At 40.1% G+C, this 20,145-nt stretch overlaps 1 protein-coding gene across 2 annotated transcripts in view; it reads right to left on the reverse strand.

Annotated features, from left to right (window-relative positions):
- FRMD6 (FERM domain containing 6) overlaps positions 1 to 20,145 on the reverse strand; it is a 262,617-nt gene that overhangs the window by 83,065 nt on the left and 159,407 nt on the right. The gene's annotated exons all lie outside the window — the stretch shown is intronic.

Genomic DNA, 20,145 nt, shown 5'->3' on the forward strand with positions numbered 1-20,145 from the left:
AGGCGAGCCGCAGACGGATGCTATGTTAGGACCGCAGCCATCTAGGCTCTTCCCAGCAAAACGGAGACGGAGGCGCGAGGGGACACTGTCAGCTCCCCCTAGTTCTTGCCTAATGGCCCCCTCTGACACCCGGCCTTCGCTCCCCTGTATCTCTACCTCCCGAGCTCAGTCGGGCTGGCCGGGGGCGGCAGTTTGGCCTGAGCTTCGTTTTAGTAATTCGGAACGACTCAGGGGAGGCCACTGGGCGAGGAGGCGGTCCCAGCGGAGGCAATTTAGCGATTCCTTACTCCCTCCAGTCCTGTCCCGCACCCACCTGCCCATCCACCACTCGGGACGCCGGTCTTTCGCCGGTTTTATGCTGGATGGAGGAGGCCCCGCCGAGGAAGTCAAGCCTTCCCAGCTAACTGCCTCTCCAGGTCTTCAGGTAGACACAGTCTCTGTCCGCTGTGGTTTTAGCGCCAGTGACCTCTCGGAAATTATTTTTACCCGCTCTACTCTCGATGGTAGCCGAGGGAGTGATGCAAAAGGCCAATGGAAGGTATTTTTAGGGCACTAAGACTCAAGATAGGAGATGGAGATTTTTTTTGGTCACCTTTTAATTGTTGGGTCTAGGGAAGGAGTAGGTTACACCTTTCCAGCCAGCCTGCGCCACTTGGACCAGCTTTGGGGGACTGGAGACAAGAGAGAAGAACCAGCCTCCACCTGGCTCCCAGGCCCGCAACCCACAGAACTACCCGCTCCCCGCGCCGGGGCTTCTACCCTCCTAGGTCTTCTGGTGCCTGCTAATCCGGTTGAGCCCTCGCCAGGGGCGGCAGTAACGCCCACGGGGCCCCTCACTAAGGGAGTGATGAGGTGCCTCTGGAAGTGACAAGGAGACAAGGAAACAGGACCTGACAAAGGACACTACCCCAAATCAGATTTATACTAACAGAAGCCAGCTTTAAAACTGCCCTGCTCTTTTGATCTAAATATATAGTTTGATCCAAAAATAAAGTTACCTGTTGAAGGTATGCCTCAGTGCCTTATTTACATGGCAAAAGAAATTCCGTTTTGTGTTCACAGCCGAAGCTTACTAGAAATAGTTGTTTCACAGCTTTTACATTTTGGGAACAATGACATTAGAACTGAATATCGGGGATGGTGATCTTTTTTGTCTTTCCGCAATCTATATATCCATTGGGAGCTTATTTCAGATAAAGTCATGACTCCATTATGGGAGGGAGGACAAGAACTATGTTCCAAGGACTGCCGTTTGAATTAGTTGTGTTTAATTAATAGACTAAAATTAAAAATTTGTTTAGTAGTTGATTACAACGTTGATATTTAAAAGTGGAGGTTTATACTTTTTCCTCTCATTTTTGACTTTAATATGCATTCGGAATCAGTGCATATTGAACAATAGTTGACAGGGTCTTAATTTGATATCTAATGAGATAACCCAAGTTTTCATATGTGAAGATAAATGAGACAAGTGAGGAATATAACACTATCATGGAAAACAGTTCCTAAATCTGATTATTTTTTTCAGGCTTCATGCATAAACATCTAGCAGGTAAAGAATAACGTTGGATTGTGAAACATTGCTGAAATTTGAAGTGATTAGATGACCCAGGGAGTAAAATATTTTAAACTACTTTTAAAAAACATGTGTTTAAGATTGGATTTATTGTCTAGGATTTGATTATAGCAAAATTTACTATATGAATTTTTAAAATCATAATGATCATGTTATTAGTATGAATACCATGATAAACATAGACTCTTCACATCTTACACTTTGTAAACTAAGTCTAAAATTCTTAAAAATCAGTTTTATAAACCCCTGAAACAACATAAAATTCAGGAAGGACTGCTTTAGCAAACAACACAATCCACTCAAGATGGAACTGGAACTGAGAAAAGATGAGTTGTTTTAGAAGTTTCTTACCACAGGAAACGTTTTTCTGTGCTGCTTATAATAAATAATGCAGTTTTGTAGGTAATTAAAGTTATATTTTATGATTCTCTTTGATGTTTAGGTATGGATTTATTTTCATTGGTATGATGAGATGTTTTCCTAAATATGAGATGTTGACCATCAAGTGAAACATTATCCTAAAACACATCTTAAGCTTTCTCCATAGCAATATAAATATTGTATGGTTTTGCTTTAGTTTTATTAGGAAGATGTTATTCGTCCCATAAATTTATTTATTGAGTACTCCCTTACACAAGCCCAGGGTTAGACTCTGGGATTTAAACCTAAAAACAGCATCTTATTATAGTTTGAGGGAACAGATGAACTTTATGCTTGGTATAGTAGAGATATGCAGGAGGGATAATGGGAAGGCCAAGAGTGGGCTTCAGACATTCCCTATCAACTGAGATGGGAAGGATGAAAGAAAGTTTGAGAACAAGTTGGTTGAAGTGGTGGTTCTCAAACTTGGTAGCATATTGCAACCACCTGGGGATTTTAAAAACTCCCGATGCCTGTGTTCCAGGAATATGGTTTAATTAGCCTAGGATGTGACCTGGACTTGGGGATGTTTTCAAGAGGCCCATATTATTCTATGTGGAGACACATGTGGGAACTATGGGTTACAGTATCTCAGGAAAAGAGCACAGAATGAGCAGGCGCATGGAGGCATAGTTTTCAAGGACAATGGCTGTAGCCTCATTTTGTAATTGAACATGCTTAAGCTTTGGTGGGTGATAGTTACACATATTTACGTAAGAAACACAGTTACATAGAAAATGAAGAGCTGTGAACTGCTATAATTTACATCCCTATACAAAGTATTTTCCAAACACCAGAAGAGTACCTTAAGAATTAAGCTCAGTTCAGCATGTTAGAAGAAAATAATTTAGTTCTTTTTCATCTTTTACACATAATTCAAGAGAATTTGGAACTTACAGCATATTTTAATGCTGAAATATAAATTCTAGTCAAAGGGAGATGCCAGTAAATTGACATACTAGCTTTTAAAGAATACTTTCTCCAAATTAAATTCTGTTCATCATTCTGACTGAAGGTCATAATAAAGAAATTAGGCTCCTTTTTCTCTTTGGTAATTACTAAAGTTTATTGAAAAAGCAAAACTATTCATTTTAAAGCAAATTTGCTTTTAAAGTCCTACTCGAAGGTCTTAAACGTCCCTTTGCATGCATGCTAAGTCACCTTGCCAACTCTTTTCGACCCTATTGACTGTAGCTCACCAGGCTTCTCTCTCCATGAGATTCTCCAGGCAAGAATACTGGAGTGGGCTGCTATTCCCTTCTCCAGGGGATCTTCCCAACACAGGAATCAAAACCGAGTCTCCTGTAATCCATCCATTGCCGGTGGATTCCTTACCACTGAGCCAGCAGGGAAGCCCACATGTCCCTTTAGCTAACATATATTACTTTGAAAGAAAAAAGAATCACACATGGAAACAAATAGTACAGGGATGTAGTCCTGGTTTTCACTGACAAAAACTCAAAGTGCACTCCTTACTATTCTTAGCTAGTATATAACTTTGGAGAAGGCAATGGCACCCCACTCCAGTACTCTTGCCTGGAAAATCCAATGGATGGAAGAGCCTGGTAGGCCGCAGTCCATGAGGTCGCTAAGAGTTGGATACGACTGAGTGACTTCACTTTCACTTTTCACCTTCGTACATTGGAGAAGGAAATGGGAACCCACTCCAGTATTCTTGCCTGGAGAATCCCAGGGACGGGGAGCCTGGTGGGCTGCCGTCTATGGGGTCGCACAGAGTTGGACATGATTGAAGTGACTTAGCAGTAGCAGTAGCAGTATATAACTTATGTTCTGTAAAATAAAACACCAAAAGAGATTTTAATTCTCAAGGAAAGTCAAGAGAATTGATTAACAGTCATTTAATCCAGCTGTCTCATTATCATGTACTAGGAGTCCGTGACCAGGAATAGAAAGAATTATAGCTGACCTCGGAACAACATAAATTTGAACTGCATAGGTCTACTTATATGTATTTTTTTCCCCACTAACTAATACTACAGTACTACAGGATTTTCTAGTAGTCATGTATGGATGTGAGAGATGGACCATAAGGAAGGCTGAGTGCCAAAGAATTTATTCTTTTGAACTGTGGTGTTGGAGAAGACTCTTGAGAGTCCCTTGGACTGCAAAGAGATCAAACCAGTCAATTCTAAAGGAAGTCAATCTTGAATAGTCATTGGAAGGACTGATGCTGAAGCTCCAATACTTTGACCACCTGATGTGATGAACCGACTCATTAGAAAAGACCCTGATGCTGGGAAAGATTAGAGCCAGGAGAAGGGGATGACAGGATGAGACGGTGGGATGACAGAGGATGAGACGGTTGAATGACATCACTGACTCAATGGACATGAGTTTGAGCAAGCTCCGGGAGATGGTAAAGGACAGGGAAGCCTGGTGTGCTGCAGTCCATGGATCACAAATGACTGAACAGAAACAGGATCCACTGTTGGTTCCAGCAGCAGACATGGAACTGCAGATACAGAGAAACCACAAATATGGAGAACTCAGGGCATATGTATATATTTGGAGGGCCAACTATAAATTTTACATGGATTTTTGCCTGCATGGAGGGTGGGTGCCCCTACACCCTACCCCACCCCTTGTTGGTCAAGGGTCAGCTGTATTTTGCAGAGGCAGCACAGCACTGGAATTAATATTATGTACCAATCTAACTCAGAAAGATTTACCTTTATCCAATTTACAGATACAAAATTGAAAAAAACTTAAATTCATTAAATTCTATTCTCTTGGCCATCAAGTTTTGAGACACTATTTTAAAATAGTTTAACTTGATTATCCTGGGACAAAGTTTGGTTTTAATGCAGTATATAAAAGTTTACAGGAGACATATTTGAAGAGTTACTTTCTTTCTATTCCAGTATGGTTTTAGTTTCACCACAAACACCACATTCCGGTTCCTTGAGGGCTTGAATACTTGAATACTCCAGACAAAAGTTTCCATAAGCCTGGGATCGGGGGAGGTGCAGGGGCTCACAGGCCAGGCCATTCACTCTTCAGGAGAGGCTGTTCTAAGGGGTGCAGAGGAGACATGAGCTACACGAAGTAGGACAGCCAGCCCAGCATGGAGAACTGCCCTGAGGTTTTCTAGTTCAAAGGCACAGTGACAAAGACAGTGCTGGCTTGAGGGATACTGCTGCCCACTAAAACAGGGTGAGGAATTAAGTATGAAAAGAGCACTGACTTCTGCTTTATGCATGGGCTTCACATTCTAGAGAAGATAAGGACAGGCAGAAGGGCCCTTAAACAACAACAACAACAAATGTCTAGCAGGAAGAACAAGATAAGGGGGGAGACTCCCTATAGAATAAAACCTGATGTATGTCACTCATATGTTTATGCAATGGGCCTTAAAGGTCCTAGAGCAGTTTTTCAACTGCCTGATTCCTTGATTACTCTACGAAAAGCTAAAAGAAAATATTCCTAACCCTTAGAGGTGGGAGGCAACACTCTCCACTCCCTATTGGGGGAGACAGATGAGAAAGGAGAGCAAGCAGGACTCTGGCAACAGACTGGGTACTCTGAGTTATGCCTCAGGCACACACTGAAGATTTTTTATCTTGGGTGGCATCACTTTCAAGCAGAAATGATAACAGTACAGATGTCACTGAAATTCTCTTCTATGTGTAGTGATGCCATCTTACTGATTTGTGCCTGAGACCCATGAAACACACTGAACTAGAATGGGGAAACAAACCCAGACTTACAGCCTAGTCAATGCTGGTCTTCTTGACGGAAATTCCATTTGTGAAGAAGATTTATGAAATCTGTCTGGTCTGTTTTAATTTGGTTACCTTGAGTAGATTGTAGGCATAACAAACATGCTCTTCAGCTTGATTTTAGTTGCTTAAAAAGTAATGATGGACAAAGGTGCAGATAAGATGTAGTTGCTCTGGAATTTCACAGGAAGTTCACTGAGGCTAAAGAACTTTGTTGAAGGTTTCCAAGAGACACCCTACCAATCTGCAGTGGCTGGGATTTTGGTTATAACACAAGGTTACATTAGCTGGTATGATAAAAAGGGAAAAGTATTTGTGAATACCCACATTAGAGTCCTGTTTCCCTTTCACCTGATCCTAGTTTAGAAACAAAACCTACATTCACTTTTGTTTGGCTTGGCTGTGGAACTTCAGTGCATAAAAAAAATCTTAAGAAGTTCTACAGGCTAAGCAATGGTTCCATTTTTCTTTTTCAAGGGTGGCTTAATATATCATTTTATTAGCCTAAACAGAATTCTTAGGCTCCAGTTCTTTGAAGAAGGAACACTGGTAGTTAGACTGTGGAGTTAGAATTAGGAATCACAGATTTTAGATTGTTCCCAAAGGACCTCAAGACTCTGAAGTTTAGTTTTGACAGGCCAGGAGAATAAAGTGCTGGTTGGTAGGTAGCACTCTTATCTAGATCTAGCTTTGAAGGTAAGATCCTTTGGGGTTGGGGGAGAATAGGCTTTCTTAAACTTGCTCTTAAAAACTTTTAATAAAGTATTTGTGATTCATTTATCATTAAGCCAAATATTCTATGTGATTTCTTGAGCAGAAAAAGAGAATCAGAAAATTAATGACTTTCTCTTCTGCCAGTAGTTCTATATTGGATAATATTTTTGTCACTTTAACTCCAATTTCTTAAAGGATAATGGGGATATATACCTACTACATGATAATTTCATAGACATATAGACAATATACAAGTGAATATAAAATATTTTATTATTATCACTCTTTTTGGTAGCATTTTCACTATCTGAAATTTTTTGTAAACATGTTCACTTGTTCCTCAACTGTCTGTTTAGAATGTAAGTTTCATGTGAGCACAGATCTAGCCTCTCTGACTATCATGGCCCCAGCATCTAGAACAGTGTCTGGTACATATTTGTTGAATGAATGAATCCCATAAACTATGTGTAAGAAGGGTGTGTGTGTGTATGCCTTGAGAGTAGGGTAGAGAAAAGAGAGTAGGTACTGAGGTGAGAATGGGAGAGGATTAACATTTTTTGAGATATCCCAGATAATGATGAGAAAAGATCAGTCCCTTAAGAAGACTTTTGGTTGACTTGAATGAAGCTTCATACATCAGCCAGTTCACCTAATGTTTATATTTGAGGTAAAAATATGCATATAATTATCAATATTTTATCTCTACTGATATTCCTTAATGTATATTGTATTTCTTGTATACAATAGTATACAATAATGTATATTTATTTCATTGTATTCTTAATGTATACTGTCTATTGTATTGAGCCTTCCCCCTGCCTTTTGAAATACTAAGAAGAATGTTAGTTGAGCAAGGGGAACCTACGTGGCCTTGCTTCTGTTTGCTCAGTGCCCTCAACTCCATGTGCAGCTTCACTGGCCCTTGTGTCACCTGCTCCATCTCTAAATACCGGAAACTGCTCTACCACGTCCTGCCTTCCACCTCTTCCACCAGAGCTGTTCTTTAACCTTGAGACTTTCAGTCACCACAACCCCCCACCCCCAGTTCTTTCAGTTTGTTAGCTGTTTTTGGCTTCCCTTCTTTCCCTTTGAGCTTAATGCCTGGGCTCACAATTTTGAATATATGCTCCCTCTAGTTTCATTGCCCCATATCTCCTTGATCTTTTAATGCAGTCTTAACAATCCCCAAATTCAGGTCAAGTTAATCATCCCTTTGGCTTTAAAGTCACTGACGAAGATTAAAGAAAATAAAATAAATTAGTCTATTAGTCACATCACCAAGACAACAGTTGCCTCACTGCAGCACTCACAAATGCTTGGTCAACTTTTTACTCACTCCTGGGTAGCTCCCTTTTCCTTTCACCATGATAACCATTTAGACGTTTATGGTTCTCAAGACCCTCATCCCACTCTGAAACATCGCCACTTCTCAACAGTCGATCTAGACTGACTCTTGGCTGGTCACCAGTCTAAAAAGTTTATAACTATGACCTTGTTGAATGCTCATGACAGCCCTTTGATGGAGATACTGTCATTATCCCTGGTTTATGATGCCCAAGATCTCAAAGGAAACAAGTGGTTATGTCTGTATCTGAACTCAGGAAATCTGAATTCAAGTTCACAGTTTCCCTCTAAACTATCTTGCTGCTGGTGCAGAGTTGATCAGGCATTTTCTCACTTGGGGTTTAGTCCTCTCTACCTTCAGGCTTCCATGTATCTTCCTCTTGGGCCATTTGTTCTTGACTCTTCTCAGTCAATCTCCTCCTACCAAAACTGTATCCCAAGTCGCCCCACTGCTTGAGGGCCTTATCCATCATGTGTTTGTTTATTCATTTAGCAAATTATTCAGTTCAGTTCAATTCAGTCGCTCAGTCATGTCCGACTCTTTGTGATACCATGAACTGCAACATGCCAGGCCTCCCTGTCCATCACCATCTCCTGATGTTCACTCAGACTCACATCCATCAAGTCGGTGATGCCATCCAGCCATCTCATCCTCTGTCATCCCCTTTTCCTCCTGCCCCCAATCCCTCCCAGCATCAGAGTCTTTTCCAATGAGTCAACTCTTTGCATGAGGTGGCCAAAGTATTGGAGTTTCAGCTTTAGCATTATTCCTTCCAAAGAACACCCAGGGCTGATCTCCATTAGAATGGACAGGTTGGATCTCCTTGCAGTCCAAGGGACTCTCAAGAGTCTTCTCCAACACCACAGTTCAAAAGCATCAATTCTTCAGTGCTCAGTTTTCTTCACAGTCCAACTCTCACATCCATATATGACTACTGGAAAAACTATAGCCTTGACTAGATGGACCTTTGTTGGCAAAGTAATTTCTCTCCTTTTCAATATGCTATCTAGGTTGGTCATAACTTTCCTTCCAAAGGGTAAGTGTCTTTTAATTTCATGCCTGCAATCACCATCTGCAGTGATTTTGGAGCCCCCCAAAATAAAGTCTGACACTGTTTCCACTGTTTCCCCATCTATTTCCCATGAAGTGATGGGACTGGATGCCATGATCTTCGTTTTCTGAGTGTTGAACTTTAAGCCAATCTTTTCACTCTCCTCTTTCACTTTCTTCAAGAGGCTTTTTAGTTCCTCTTCACTTTCTGCCATAAGGGTGGTGTCATCTGCATATCTGAGGTTATTGATATTTCTCCCGGCAATCTTAATTCCAGCTTGTTTTTCTTCCAGTCCAGCGTTTCTCATGATGTACTCTGCATAGAAGTTAAATATGCAGGGTGACAATATACAGCCTTGACGTACTCCTTTTCCTATTTGGAACCAGTCTGTTGTTCCATGTCCAGTTCTAACTGTTGCTTCCTGACCTGCATACAGATTTCTCAAGAGGCAGGTCAGGTGGTCTGGTATTCCCATCTCTTTCAGAATTTCCCACAGTTTATTGTGATCCACAGTCAAAGGCTTTGGCATAGTCAATAAAGCAGAAATAGATGTTTTTCTGGAACTCTCTTGCTTTTTCCATGATCCAGTGGATTTTGGCAATTTGACCTCTGGTTCCTCTGCCTTTTCTAAACCCAGCTTGAACATCTGGAAGTTCATGGTTCATGTATTGCTGAAGCCTGGCTTGGAGAATTTTGAGTATTACTTTACTAGCATGTGAGATGAGTGCAATTGTGCAGTAGTTTGAGCGTTCTTTGGCCTTGCCTTTCTTTGGGATTGGAATGAAAACTGACCTTTTCCAGTCCTGTGGCCACTGCTGAGTTTTCCAAATTTGTTGGCATATTAAGTGCAGCACTTTCACAGCATCATCTTTTAGGATTCTAAATATCTCAACTGGAATTCCATCACCTCCACTAGCTTTGATCGTAGTGATGCTTTCTAAGGCCCACCTGACTTCACATTCCAGGATGTCTGGCTCTAGGTGAGTGATCACACCGTCGTGATTATCTTGGTCGTGTAGATCTTTTTTGTACAGTTCTTCCATGTATTCTTGCCACCTCTTCTTAGTATCTTTTGTTTCTGTTAGGTCCATACCATTTCTGTCCTTCATCAAGCCCATCTTTGCATGAAATGTTCCCTTGGTATCTCTAATTTTCTTGAAGAGATCTTTAGTGTTTCCCATTCTGTTGGTTTCCTCTATTTCTTTGCATTGATTGCTGAGGAAGGCTTTCTTATCTCTTCTTGCTATTCTCTGGAACTCTGCATTCAGATGCTTATATCTTTCCTTTTCTCCTTTGCTTTTCGCTTCCCTTCTTTTCACAGCTATTTGTAAGGCCTCCCCAGACTGCCATTTTGCTTTTTTGCATTTCTTTTCCATGGGGATGGTCTTGATCCCTGTCTCCTGTACAATGTCACGAACCTCATTCCATAGTTCATCAGGCACTCTATCTATCAGATCTAGTCCCTTAAATCTGTTTCTCACTTCCACTGTATAATCATAAGGGATTTGATTTAGGTCATACCTGAATGGTCTAGTGGTTTTCCTTACTTTCTTCAATTTAAGTCTGAATTTGGGATTTATTATTAAGTACCTATTCTGGGCTAGGTGTTGGGGACACAGAGGATAAACAAGACCTAATCTCCCACCTTGGAGTTAAATTTTAATTATCCTTGCTCCCTATTAAATATCCAAAATTGGATCCTCTCCTAGACCCTTCTTCCCACTTACAGAATGTTGAAGTTGCTGTTTATTTCATACTACATTCAACACCACCCTTTACAAGGCAGCAGGTATGTGTTGGATGGGTGAATGAACAATTCCAGGTAAGATCATCAAGGTTTGGAAGTTTGTTCTTAGTCTTTTTTCCTGAAAAGTGGCTCGTTTGAGATGAGTCTCTAGCTCTTACCACTTTTCTGTCTGAGCAGAACTGGGAAGGTTCTGAAAATCAACTTTTTTCATTATTCACTGACTAGTTGCACCTCAGTGAAATAAATCCATTCCCACTGAGTTACCTCACACTGGTACCTCTATAAGAAAAGGTACACATGTCAGCTTTGTATTCTGTGCCTGTGGAAAGAAAGACACAAGGCCTTATTACAGGAATTTCAGCATTTTTAAAAGGAGAGATATTTTTAAGATCGAGGAGGGCATGGTAACCCACTCCAGTATTCTTGCCTGGAGAATCCCATGGAGAGAGGAACCAGGTGGACTACAGTCCACAGGGTTGCAAAGAATTGGACATGACTGAAGCAACTTAGCATGGACACATATTTGTGAGATCTTGCAATTTTCAAACCCCTATTTTGCCACTTCTAAATCAGAAGGTGATTTTGCCCCTAAAAGAATATTTGGCAGTGTCTGGAGACATGTTTAGTTGTCATAATGTGATGGTAGTAAGTGAGTTGGGTAATGCTACTGGTATCTAGTGGATAGAGGCTAGAAATGCTGCTAAACATTCTACAGTGCAGGGCACCTCTTGAAAAAGAATTAGTGCCCCTAGTTGAGAACTGCAGAGAAGGGGATGGCACCCCACTCCAGTACTCTTGCCTGGAAAATCCCATGGACAGAGGAGCCTGGTAGGCTGTAGTCCATGGGGTCTTGAAGAGTCGGACACGACTGAGCGACTTCACTTTCACTTTTTCACTTTCATGCATTGGAGAAGGAAATGGCAACCCACTCCAGTGTTCTTGCCTGGAGAATCCCAGGGACAGGGGAGCCTAGTGGGCTGCCGTCTATGGGGTCACACAGAGTCGGACACGACTGAAGTGACTTAGCAGCAGCAGCAGCTGAGAACTGCCAATCTAAAGGGTGCCCTTGACTGGAACATTTAAGTGCTCCATGGGTTGGGTTGAGGGGAGGCTACCATCCAAGCATGCTAGCTGATTCTGCTGAACATCTGTTGAAAAGAACCGCTAGAGATGAGGGATCATTTGGGACCTACAGAGAGAGGTATTTGGGCTCAGTTTCTCCATTTACTCTTCTAACATTACCTGGATCTCTTTCTTAGCCTCAAGACTTGATACACATTTTATGTTGTTTTGTATCACTTCTTTAAGTATACAGTGACTTTGAAGAGGAAAAGAAAATAGGATAAACTTTCATCCGTTGAAAGCATTGTTTGTATTAGCATAATTTCTATCTCTGGCAATAACATTTCTAAGGTGGTAGAACACATCCTCTTTGTCAGCAGAGGTATGGCAAGATTTATTTTAATTCATATTAAATGACAGTGATGTCAGAAATGAAAAAAGTTGGAAAGGCTTCCCGGGTGGCTCAGTGGCAAAGAATCTGCTTGCCAATGCAGGAGACACAGGTTCAATCATTGGTCTGGGAAGATCTCACATGCCATGGAGCAACCAAGTCCATGTGCCACAACTATGAAGCCTGTGCTCTAGAACCTGGGAACTTTAACTGTTGAGCCTACTCACTGCAACTAGTGAAGCCTGCATGCCCCAGGGTCCGTGATCTACAAGAGAAGCCACTGTAATGAGAAGCCCCCGCATCGCAACTAGAGAGTAGCCCCAGCCTGAAGCAATTGGAGAAAGCCTTCATGCAGCAATGAAGACCTATCACAGCCAAAAACAAATAAACAAATGAATAAATAAACATTTTTAAAAGTTGGAAATACTAAAGCTTTTCACTTCAGTGAAGAATCAACTTACTGAAATAAAATTGGTCTTAAGGAAAAATTACATTAATGAAGTATAATTTTATAATCTAACCAGACCTGACTAGTTATTAACTCATACAATATATCGTAATTGTAATTATTCAATATTCAATATATTTCAATATATTCAATAGCAAATATACAATAATTTGCTAAATTTTATTTTAAAGTAGTATGGTAGCTGCTGCTAAGTCGCGTCAGTTGTGTCCAACTCTGTGTGACCCCATAGACGGCACCCACCAGGCTCCCCCGTCCCTGGGATTCTCCAGGTAAGAGTACTGGAGTGGGTTGCCATTGCCTTCTCCAATGCATGAAAGTGAAAAGTAAAAGTGAAGTCGCTCAGTCGTGTCTGACTGTCAGTGACCCCACGGACTGCAGCCTACCAGGCTCCTCCGTCCATGGGATTCTCCAGGCAAGAGTACTAGAGTGGGTTGCCATTGCCTTCTCTGAGTGTGGTAGAAATGTATTTAGCTTAAACATTGAAAACGTATATTTTGAACAAATAACTATTACCAAATACTATACAGAAATAAACTTTGAAAGGATTATTAGGGCTATCAAATATTATTTGCGTAAGTCATATTGAGCACATACTCCAACCACTTCCTAATCTCTCTACTTTCTTCCATTATCCTTTATATCACTATCACTAGCATTTATAATAAAGAATATATGTATGACTTCTAGTATATTCAAATTCTCATGAAAGCAAAATCCAAGAATAGCTGTAAAAAGACATACTTAAGCACATTTCACAAATATTGCCTGATTTCCACTTAGACTTATTAGCCAATTTCTTTTAGATAATGGTTTCCAAACCTATAAACGGATCAGAAACATTTAAGAACTAGTGAAAAAGTTGGGAATCTCAAAAAAAAAAAAGGCAGCAAACTCACCAAATTATTCTGACACCCATTTGTGACCACTTAGGTAGATGTTCTATTAAAACTGATGCCATGAAATTAAAAGACGCTTACTCCTTGGAAGGAAAGTTATGACCAACCTAGACAGCATATTCAAAGGCAGAGACATCACTTTGCCAACAAAGGTCCATCTAGTCAAGGCTATGGTTTTTCCAGTGGTCATGTATGGATGTGAGAGAAAGCTATGAAGAAAGCTGAAGCGCTGAAGAATTGATGCTTTTGAACTGTGGTGTTGGAGAAGACTCTTGACAGTCCCTGGGACTGCAAGGAGATCCAACAAGTTCATTCTAAAGGAGATTGGTCCTGGTTGTTCTTTGGAAGGAATGATGCTAAAGCTGAAACTCCAGTACTTTGGTCACCTCATGTGAAGAGTTGACTCATTGGAAAAGACTCTGATGCTGGGAGGGAATGGGGGCAGGAGGAGAAGGGGACAACCGAGGATGAGATGGCTGGATGGCATCACTGACTTGATGGACGTGAGTCTGAGTGAACTCCGGGAGTTGGTGATGGACAGGGAAGCCTGGCGTGCTGCGATTCATGGGGTCACAAAAAGTCAGACTTGACTGAGCGACTAAACTGAACTGAACTGAAAGTAAGATTTAAATGGAGAGGCCAGATTAAAGATACTTTTGAAATGTTTCATTTTAAAGCCCTCAAATACTTTAGGTACTGTTACTTCACCATCTTCTTCCAATGAATAAAATGTGTATTATGAGGGGGAGGTAACGTGTTGATGTGTTAGTAATTATTTTTTCACAATAAGTACATTGATGTCAGTGCATCCAATTCAAATTCAGGAAGGGTTGCCTATTTTTAATTTTTTGTGATGTGAATGGAGTAACTAAAACTGTGATAGTTAATTTGGTCAATAAGAAACTGTTGACCTTAAACAAACAGACTGCCAGCTATTTCTCCAACAAAAATGGGTTTACTCAGGACCAGCAAAGAATTGCAATCTGGGGTCTGTGACCATGGCAAGCACTTGAAAGTCCCACACAGCTGGAAGAGGATATCTCTTTTATAAAGAGTAAAAGGAAGTTGGGAGGATTCTGATAAATGGAGTCCATTGAAAGAATTGAGAATTCAAAGTATAGTAGCTTTTGATTGGCTGAGTCTCTCATTGGCTGAGCTCTCCTCAGGCAAGAAAAGGAAGTTTTTCTTCTTCTTTTTGGGCTGTTTTCCTTGTAGCACATTGTAGCCCAACTCTATTTTAATTGAGGTTTCTGTTTATTAAGTTTTACAAAGTCATTCCACTAAAGATAAAGCAATGGAGCCCACTAGTCTTATTGAATAAAGTGAATAATGCATCCCCAGAAACATCACAATAATACTGAATCCCCAGAAACTTCCACGGGAATCTAATAGTGTATAAATGAATCACAGTCTTACTTAACATTTCCATAAGTATGCTGCAGGGTAACTCTGAGAAACAGAATATAGATTGAATAGAATATATAAGCATCCCAATTTTTACTCTTCCTATTTTATGCCTTTGTTCTGTTAATGCTGTCTAATCAATATCTATAAATTTCATCCCCACTGAACTGACCCATTCAGGGCTTTGGAAGGTGATACCTCATAGATAAGTATAAGGTTGCATGAATAGATACTATTTTGTCTATGAATGACAAGTGACTTCAAAAGAGTGGTTTCTGGGAATGGAATGCATTTAAAATAGTAATGACAGTTGATTGTTTATTGATTACTTACTGTGTTGTAGGTACTGTGTCAGGTCTTTTGTTTATCATCCTATTTAATCATAACAGTTACCCTATGAGATAGGTAACATCATAATTCCTTTTTTATAAATAAGGAAACCAAAGTACAGATAACATACCCCAATTTAAATAGACCCTTAGAGTTTCTAAAAATGTTTTAAAGCAAAATGGAAAAATGAAAATGAAAATGATGGAAACACCTACATTTAAGAAAAATTTAAAAAACTGATGCTGCAGGGTTCACTTTTTTAGTAAAGTATTTAATATTCAAAGAGCAAGGTAGGTATCAGTAAACATTGAGAAGTACCCAAGATATGTGCCCACTCAAACAGATGGAAACCCAGATTTGAGAGAAGAAAGGCTGGGGACAAAATTCACAGTCCTGTTTCCAATGGATAGATCTGTTTTTAAATAATTATAAAGAATTATATGAACTTATAAAGAATTATATGTCATTTAACAAGAAGGTGTCAATAGGGCAGTGGTTGATAGCACCCCTTCTACTCTAACAGCTTAAGTCTGCCTGGGTTTTAAATTATAAACTGAACAAAGAATGACAAAGCTCTCAGGTAAACTGCTACTTACTCCACATTCTATTGGCAGCTTAGCTTTTCCTTTCAAGTTTCCAGTTACTTCATCTGAGCCATAAACACAGCATAAAGGAGAGAGCTGGACAGTTCAGGGTCCATGTGGGGAACTGATGGCTGTCCTGGAATCACCTTTGCCTTTAGTCCCTCTGGTTTTGTTTATCATTGCTAGAGCTGAACAGTGAAATGCAGCATGCGACAGGAGTCTACTGTCAGCTGTGGCTAGCAGAATGACTGTCAGCCCTCTAGGAGGAATGCGAAAAATGCAGAACCACCCACAGCTGGAGGCTCCCCGTTTGAATGGGGTGGTAGGGACTGAATTACTGTTCCCACTGATGTTGAAGATGAGGATAAGACACCATGCTATCCTATCTCACTCCAAACCCTTGGAAAGAATTTGGCAAATGTTCCATTTCTTAAATCAAAGATTTCTCTGTTACTCTTGGCTACTTGGAGAACTAAACATCCTTGAGTTTCAGGAAAAGCCAGGCATTAAAACTTTTTAAAGAGATTTGGGGAGAGTTAAGTTAAATTGGAATGATTTTTTAGAAATGGTTTTAGATGGATTTATGGATTACCTTCATGAAGACATAAAGACCTCAACTCATCTTGTGAATTTAATCTTTATCCTCAGTTTTTGAGATTTTCCCATTATCTGTAATTCCTATTTCAAACTAAAATCCTTTAGCTTTGTGACTTATGCTAATTAACAGGGAGAAAAAAAAACAAAACACGTTTTCCTTGTTCTGCATTCCCTCAAAACTTGTTTTTAGGTACCGGGTACTGCAAGTTTGTGTGGTTGGGCACAATACTGCTGCTAATTGTACTGTTCTGGCTGATTACATGCCTTTTGCTTGATGTCAGAGTTTTCCCCCAGCAACTATTTCCAGCCAGTGGTATCACTCTTACGTATTACTTCTAAAAAAGAAAAAAAATGGCAAAAATGTGTTTCTAAAATAAAGGAATGATATGTATATTTAACATCATTCATCTACACTTACTCTAAAACATCAGTTATAGAGTAAAACCAGTTTTTAAAGGATTTTGATTTATTGGCTGTTAATTCAAATGTTTATTCGTTCCCTTTAATAGGAAACATATTCATAAGAATTTCCTGTCAGTTATTTTAAAGAAAAAATTTATTTTTAAATATAAAATACAATTACTTAAAATGTTTATGAATGTGAGGTAATAGTTCAAAATGAACCTGGCCATTTCTTCCCTATGGTTGCCTCCTCTTTTTGTTCCCAGTGCTCTTGGAGAACGGGGTCTCTCCTCTTCCCCCGCAGGTCATCCCTCTCATTATGCCAAATCAGTACAGAGAGACAACCACTCTGGGATCCATGGGACATGAGCACTGTGCCTCATCGTAATGAGAGATCTTCCAGAGGTCACATTCCACATCTGGCCTTTTCCCTTTAGATTTTATCTTCAAACTGGACCTTATGTATAAGTGGCATTTGAAAAGCATTTTGCAGCATTTAAACCACAGGTATTATCTCATGGGCCTCATAAAAACAGGACACGGGCTTCCTGAACCATCGTTTTCAACCCAAGTTGGCATTTCACATGGCCACGTCTGTAGAGTTGCTCAGAATGGGTCAATAGCATGCAACCAGACAGTCAACTTTAGGCAAATTTGATGCCGCTGCTGCTAAGTCGCTTCAGTCGTGTCCGACTCTGTGCGACCCCATAGACGGCAGCACACCAGGCTCCACAGTCCCTGGGATTCTCCAGGCAAGAACACTGGAGTGGGTTGCCATTTCCTTCTCTGATGAAAGAAAGTGAAAAGTCAAAGTGAAGTCGCTCAGTCGTGTCCAACTCCTAGCGACCCCATGGACTGCAGCCTACCAGGCTCCTCTGCCCATGGGATTTTCCAGGCAAGAGTACTGGAGTGGGGTGCCATTGCCTTCTCTGAAATTTGATGACTGAAGCAATTTATTGAGTTGTAGAGAGGAACAGAACTCTAGAGTCGGAGAGACCAGGAACAGTCAGGTGATGACCCTTGCTGGCCTTCCTCACTTATTCTGCAGATGTGACAAAGATAGGTCTGAGTGAAGGGGTACATGCTTAGTCACTTCAGTTGTATTTGACTTTCTGCATCCCCATGGACCATGAAGAATACAGCAGTGGGTTGCCATTTCCTTCTCCAAAGTGAAGGGGTAGGTACATACCAATGAACACTTTTATTGTGTTCTTTAAAATAAAAAAGTTGTTTCCTAGATAAAGGATATTTGGAAAAGACAAGTTGTAGCTGCTTTATTGGGAGAAGGCAATGGCACCCCACTCCAGTACTCTTGCCTGGAAAATCCCATGGAAGGAGCAGCCTGGTGGGCTGCAGTCCATGGGGTCGCTGAGAGTCAGACACGACTGAGCGACTTCACTTTCACTTTTCACTTTCATGCATTGGAGAAGGAAATAGCAACCCACTCCAGTGTTCTTGCCTGGAGAATCTCAGGGACGGGGGAGCCTGGTGGGCTGCTGTCTTTGGAGTCACACAGAGTCGGGCACAACTGAAGTGACTTAGCAGCAGTAGCTGCTTTATTGAGTGATTACTAGGTCAGATGCTCTCTGAAGTGCTTTGCAAGTTTCGTTTTTCGTTTAGTTCTTATGCCTCCCACAAACCCTTAAGGATAGCTTTTTTTTTTTTGTAATCACTTTAAAAAGATGAGGTAATTGAGCCATGGAAAAGTCCCTTTGCTAAGATGTTTTCTCCCCAGGTTTGAGATATGATTGACATATAACATTGTGAAAGTTCAGGGTGTAGAGGGTGATGATTTGGTAGACACATATATTATGAAATGACTACCACAATAAGACTAGTTAGCACATCTATCTGTGTCCAAGTTCTAAAGCTACAATTCACTCCCAAACAATCTGATTACAGAAAATATTTCTTAACAACTAAATGTATTGATTTGTGATAAATTTTACTTAAATATTAAAGGAAATGAGAGCATTTTAAAGTGTTTTTAAATATACTTGCTTCAAAATTGAAAAAACAAGAGCCTTTACATATATGCCAATAATTTTGTTTGCCAATACCCAGACTCATGTAATTCAGAATGGCTCTGGGTCCACACACTGCACCATGCCAGGCTGCCTATTTAGTACTAGAAAAGACCTGAAGCTTCATACCAAGCACTGCTCAGGAGTCTCTGGGAGAAAAAGAATTGGAAAACAGAATTTTAGAGCTGGAAGGAAACTTATAGACAGTTTAATCTCACCTCACTGTATACAGTGAGAGTACTGAAGCTCAGAGAGATTACATGACTTTACCAGGTTATACACTGCTAACCAGTAGCAGAGTCAGGATTCGAGCCCAGGCTTTCTGTCTGCATTCTTTCAGTTACAATAAGCAGCCTCCAAATTCTCATGAGAGAGAATTTTCCACTTCCTTTTCCAGTGTTTTAGGAAATATCAAAAGCTAACATTCATGTATTTAAATAAATTTATCTAAATTTATTTTTGCCTCAATTAGAAACACTGGTAAATGAAAATGTGTTTGGATTTCCCAAGAGTACTTGAATTTCATGAGTTTTACATTTCCTACAAAGGGGCCAGGTTCAGCAATTTAATTTTCATGGGCTAAGAGCTCTGATTAAAGCCTTTATCTTGACAAATAATTGGTTTTGAGAATAGGGGCTAGAGATAATTTGGAGACGTGATGAGCATTCATTCATTTACTCAGACTTGTACTGCATACCTATTTGTTTTAGGCACTGTTCTAGATACAAGTCAAACAAATATAATATATGTGACATACTTCTTCCCCTTTAGGAATCATTTTCCCCTTTCTTTCCTATTAGCAAAGGATCTGATATAATTTTGCTGCATTTAAATTATATTGATGCTTCCCAAGGTGTATTAAAGGTACCACTTCTGGTATGCTACATGATTTTAAATGGTAACAGATAAGCATTTAAAAAGGCAGCTATAAGGCCATCTCAGTATATTTTAGAAAAATGAAAACAGCTTACAAACTTATATGTCATGGATATGATGTCTTAGAACATGGCTAATTATGTTGGTGATCCACTTTCTGCAGACCATATGCACCACAGCATGATACTCAGGCCTGTTCTGTAAGCCTTCTGTCAGAATATTTAGAAAGTTATGATGATATAGGTTTTTGAGAGTATAGATGGTATGGGTTAATAGCATGGATTCTGCAGGTAATGAATTTCTATGTTCTTCACTGTGTTCTTTTAAAAGATATATCAAAACATCAACTCTGAAGGTTGACAGTCATTTAGTATGTGAAGTATAATATATAACTTTATTATGCTAATCACTCAGAGTGGCCATTCTCTTTAAAGAACTAATTTTTAGGTACCCATGTTAGAAATTGATTAGAGTTATTACATTTTTTGCTTTAAAATGTTGTACTTGTACAATATAA

The sequence above is a fragment of the Oryx dammah genome, unplaced genomic scaffold, assembly GCF_014754425.2.
Source record: "Oryx dammah isolate SB20612 unplaced genomic scaffold, SCBI_Odam_1.1 HiC_scaffold_26, whole genome shotgun sequence".
Taxonomy (NCBI): domain Eukaryota; kingdom Metazoa; phylum Chordata; class Mammalia; order Artiodactyla; family Bovidae; genus Oryx; species Oryx dammah.